Here is a 6,000-nt window from a genome sequence, read left to right on the forward strand (position 1 = left end):
ATGAACATCAATGTTCACCCGATTTTCCCTATTCCTAGGGAAATATAGGCCCTGTAGCATGACCCAAAGACCAGCAAATGTAGGCTGTGACAGGCTAATAAATAGACCTAATCTAGTGGTAGAAGACCCTTAACTGAAGGCCATCTCTTGATTAATGGTTATGCTTTTTTTTCCCCCCTTTATTGGAGCATCTCTTTCTCTTCCTCTGCTATTCTACAGCATCTGAAAAACAGCAGTCTGAAGAAGTGAGTGCTTATTTAGGGCCAGTGTAAGTCAACACTGAGTTATATATAAAAAGTAATTTGAAGTAAGAGTACAGGTTTAATTTGCCCCTTGCAGTCAGCAGACCATAAATTAAATTGCCAATATAGTTATGAGCTATACAAAGGATCACAAGCCATGTTTCAAGATCACACCTCTTATTTACATGGCCAAAAATTTATGTACAATACTCCAAAAAGTAGAATCCTACAAGAAGTGGGACACACACACACAACCCAAACAGTAATTTATCTGTCCATTGTGCACTGTTCTCAGTATCCTGAGCTCTGTGGTTTTGTGTTTGGTTGTTTTTTTTAAAAACATCTTCTACATACTATGATTCTATACTTACTTAACACCAGCTAAAGGATATGGAGATAGGTAAGCATCAAACTGCACCTACTAGCCGCAATTGCTGATTCTGTGTCACACAAGATCCCTAGCATTGCTAACTTCACTGGTGTGAATGAGGATATCTAGTTGTTGATTCTGTCTACTTCTAAACAAACATGGAAAGCTGCAAAGTTTTGCTGAGGGAAAACAGGATGGCTGCAGGCTTAAGACCACTGCTCTGAAGAAGAGTTGGACGAATATATGCTGCAACTAGACAACTACAAAGCAAGGGGTAGAGAGGAGGCAGGAGAGCACCGATTCTTCCCACAACACTGGTTTTAAATAAATGTTTCTCACAGGAACAGACGACTATTTGTAAATAAATCAGATCTTCCCATTTCAAAGTTACAACATAAAGATTCCAGTACTAAGTAACAGTTTTTATACGAGAGGAAATGTTTGATCTATGTTGCTAGGATAGGTTCCTTTCAAACAGTTGTTTGAAAATCTACAGACAATTTAAGCAAACTATTTTACTTCCACTGCAAGAGAATAGGAACACGCTCAGAATCAGTGACTGCATCTCTAAGAGTAACGTCTTAACTTATCTGTCAATCTTTTAAGCATCTGATGCTGACCAAGCTATGTACTTTTATGAATTATTTGTATAAAAAGCACAGCTATACTGACTAAAAAGCAATATTAAGTCATGTTATCATCAGGCAAAATCTTAGTACTTGGCTGTTGGAAGACTGATTGCACACAAACTACCTGTGTCACATTGCAGCAGTCAAACTACTACTGCAGAAAGCAGAAGTGCTATGGCTTTTCTCCTATAAAGTAGACACACACAGTATTCACATTTAAACTAATTCTGGTAACTAAATTGCTATAGGATGCAGTCAGATGAAATATGAAACTCCATTTCAACATTTAAAAACTTTTTGGCTTCAGTTAGGACAAATGGACTTAGAAGTTAAAGCCAATGCAGTGAGTTTCATTTAAGCACATGGTTTAGAGCGAAGCTCAGTTGGAAGCTGAAGATTTTTAAAAACACAGGCTAATACTTCTTGGTTTTAAAGTCATGGTTTAGCCTTGACTAGAACCCTGGACTAAACCCTGAAGCAGCCAGTCCTCCACCTCCTCCTCTGTTTTTTTTCCTCCCTTCCCATCACAGTGACTTACATCATAAGCTGTAAATAGAGTTTATAAGGCTGTTAAGATCAAGCCCATCCATGAACCCAAACACCCTTTCAATAATAAAATGAACATATAAACCTACCTAGGATCTTGTTAACCTACATTTATATGCCACAAGTACTGTCAAAGACTAGAACAAAGATGGTTATGAGGGAAGAGACAAAGAATAGCAAGTGGCACATAAGGGGAAGGAAATTTCACAAGAGAAGCAGGCAAGAATGGGTAAAAGTTTAACTGTCATGGTAAGTTTTAGAACGCCCATTTTTAAATGAAACTCTGGACTTGAGCCAACTGGCTTTACATGAGGCCCTCAAGAGTGGGAAATGTCTCATTCATTCTTGTTTCTAAAATTGAACATTGAAAATCTCAATGCTTATATTATCTACACACACCAAGCTTGCACGATGAGCCTGTAATTCACAGTAGTAAGGAAATTTGTGGGGTGGGAGATAAGGAAGAGGCATTATCAAGGATTGGAGACAAGAAGAAAGCCATCTGCAGCAGTCAGTCAAATGGAACAAACAATAGTCTTCTACACAAACATACCTCACATCATGTAACCACAGAAAAAAAAAAAAAATTGCAATATTCTCTTTAAAGACATCACATTCCCTGTGGATTTTCCCCTAGACAATGTGTTTGTTTTTGAGACAAAAAGAGTCATCTTTATCACCTTTTTTTTTTTTCCTTCCTTCTTTTTAAATATACCGGTACTTGCATTTTGTTTGTACAAACATTTAATAATGGTTAACACTGAAAAACTTACCTCAAAGTACACTGGGCTATGTACAACCTTCTTATTCTATTTTCGTACAGTGCCAGGACCCCTGAAACTAACCTGATAAGAACAATTCCAGTAGAGTACAAACATTTTATGGATACATATTTCAGTTTTGTTTCCTCCAGCAGTAAAACTTGTTTTCTAGTACTTTAAACAAAGTAAAAACCATCCAGAATATAAGTGTTTCTAACATAAATTCAATAAAATTTTCAGTGCATTTTACTATTGATGGTAGTAACCCAGGCTCCTTCCATACTGTATCACAGGAAATGTCTGAAAAGAAGTTCCTATTTTTCCCCAGCTAGATATCATTTTTCAGCTACATACACAGACTATCAATATATAGACTAGCCAAGTACAGTAACTGGTCTTCTATTATTAAATATTTTCACTGGAGTGCAATGAACCTGAAGTTAGCACTCCCCTGTTCAATAGCCTCCCGTAAACGCCTAAAAGCATCAATTACGCTGTATCAGAACAGTCAGGAGATTTAAACTGATCCCTGGTATATCTTGGGCACATATTCCACTGATGTTTGTGCAGAATGATGTCACCACCGATGTTTGTGCAGAATGATGTCAGGGACAGATTAATCACCTAGGTTCTCTATTAACCCTATTACCAGGCAAGCACACACTTCCCACTGCACTACTGAATCCTAATACCTAAGGACCCCTTTTGCTGAAGTCACAGCTGCTTTTCAGATGGAAACCCGGGCATGCACCATTCCCTTCTGTTTTCCAAGGAGGGAAACCCACAAATGCAGGCAGGAAGGAGACCTACATGAGCTCCAACAGGCACCACGTCTGAGCCACTGAGAAACCTGGCCTGCTGGGAGCCCTGATGAGTACACCTTCCCTGGAGTACATAGTATCCTCTCTGCACAGAGCCATGAGGAAGTCCTGCATGAGCTTTAAAAACCAGACCAACCAACCACACACACCCCCTGCATACTTCAGCCTCTCTGCTTATAGAGCAGGGATAGCAGAATGCTAGTAAGTGAGATATTTTTTGGTGGACTAGCAAAAGTTAGCAAAGTGTTTAACATTAATGGATGGAATGTGCTAGTTCAAGGGCAACAGAGAGAGCAATTGAATAGTAAGCAGCAGAACAGGATTCTGCAAAATAGCTTCCTCCAAAAGAGCTGTCCTGAAAGCATTTTTAGGCAAGCACTATTTCTGAAAATTTCTAATGAAGCCACAATAAAGTATGGTCAGCTTGTTTTGTTTTGCTTTTTGTCTCTCCAATGATAGAATCTGCCAAAGAGATGTTAGTCTATTAAGTCAACTTTGAAGCTCCTCACTAGGTAAAGACAGAGGTACTTTAACCATACACAAACATTTTGCTCGGTGAGCGGGATCTGGCTTAAGGGTGATCTTTGCAACTGTTCCAATTTGACTGGAATTCTAAAAATGCAGACTGGCCTCCAGAAAAGCTAGATCTAAACCAAGCTGTAATTGGCATGCTATCACTGTATCTGAATCCAGAGTGTGTCTGAAAAGCGTTTTTAAAGAGTGTGGATCTACTACAAAAGCCACTCAGCTCTTTCAAAGTTGCTTGCCTTTGTTCTCCTAATAAGGTCATCAGGTCTATCTATTAGAATCCCTTCCCAGCACCCCACCACCCTCATTTTCTTTTCAAATAACAACAGCACAGTATCTTGAACAGTGAAAAGCCACAGATCATAGACATACACAAAATATTTTCTTTTTGATAGTGCACACTGTAAGATTTGCTTGCTGAAGAGTCACTGTTTTTCACTGGGGTGGCATTAGGCAGGACAGATTAATAGGATTACACCAGGTCCCATTCTCCAGACTGACGCAGCTCTACAGCCTCCTCTATTACTATAGAGTGCACATATTGTACTGAGGTTGGATATCATACATATTAGAAAACAGAGCTCCTGCCAAAGATCTTTTATGAGCTTAGTCAACAACACATCTGAAATAATATAGAAGAATCAAGGTATTTTCTGGGCCATCATACATCTCTGCCTACCTGCTTATAAGACCGTATCAGGTCTCTCACAAACATACAAGTCACCTGCAAATCTTGAGGTATTTGAGGTTACCTACTAAATCAGACCAAACAGCTAACACTCAGTTTTGTCAGCCAATGGGCTACATCTTTTTAAGCTCCCTTCTCCCCCCTCATTTAAGGATAATAGCTTACCAGATGAGATGCCTAATTAAATATCATAGCTTCCAAACGTACAGACCTGGAGACTGAACAGGCCATTGCCAGTCTAGAACACATTCTTCCCAGTAATCTGGCAGAGGAGCAGTGAATTTCCATATGGTGATGTAAACCACCACCAAACAGATTGGGCATCTTTTAGTTTGTTTTCCAGTGAGGCTCTTGGTACTGGTTCTGTTGTATACATTGCTGTTATAGTCTACACACATCGAATAAACACACTCCGTAAATGTCGCCTCAAATTTATCCATGACAAATCATACCTGACTGCTTACTTTTTATGCAGAAATGACTGGATTAGTGGGAGAGAGGAAAGTACTCTGTTTCTTCAGCCTTGACCTTAGCAAGGCTTTCAAATGAACCACAGAATTAGTTGGAAGGCACCTCTGCAGGTCACCTAATCCAACACACACACAGAGGGTCGTCCCCCCCCCCCCAAGCAGGGCCACCTACAGAAGGTTGCCCAGGACTGTGTCCAGATGGCTTTTGAATATCTGCAAGGATGGAGACTCCCCAGCCTCCCTCAGCAGCCTGTTCCAGTGCTCAGTCACCCTCACAGTATCTTTGTAAACAAGCTGGGAACATAGAGATTAGAGGAGTAGAATATAATGAGGTCAGAAGCTGGTTGGGCTGAGCAATTGGTGGTTCAAGTGACGGCAAATTATTAGCAGCATTCCTCAAGGGTCAACACTGAAGCCGATACTGTTGAACATCTTCATCAGGGCCAGGGCTGCCATTCAGAGGGGCCTTGGCAAGCTGAATGAATTTGTCAACAGAAAACTCATGAAAACTGACAAAGGCAAATGCAAAGTCCTGCACCTGGAATAGAAGAACCCCATATTGGGATTATCAACCCAAGAGATTACCCCACGCTTGTACAGGCCGCAGACTGGCTAGGTTGTGGCTCTGCAACCTAGGGGTTGCAGGGTGTGGGAGGAATGTCCAGGCAGACAAGTGTGAGTCAGTAGTGTGCTCTCACAGCAGAAAAGGCAACCTGCGTGCTCGGCTGCATCAGCAAGAACATAAGCCAGCAGCTTGAAGAAAACTATTATTCCCCTCCACTCAGCATTAGTAAAGCTTCATCTGGAGTATTGTGTCCAGCTATGGGTTCCCTAGCGCAAGAGGGACAACATCACACTCGAGGAAGTCTAGCAGAAGGTCGCTGAGATGATCACAATACAGAGCCAGACCCTTCTTAGAGGTGCACAGAAAAAGGGCAGGTAACA

The sequence above is a fragment of the Pelecanus crispus genome, chromosome 1, assembly GCF_030463565.1.
Source record: "Pelecanus crispus isolate bPelCri1 chromosome 1, bPelCri1.pri, whole genome shotgun sequence".
Classification (NCBI taxonomy): Eukaryota; Metazoa; Chordata; class Aves; order Pelecaniformes; family Pelecanidae; genus Pelecanus; species Pelecanus crispus.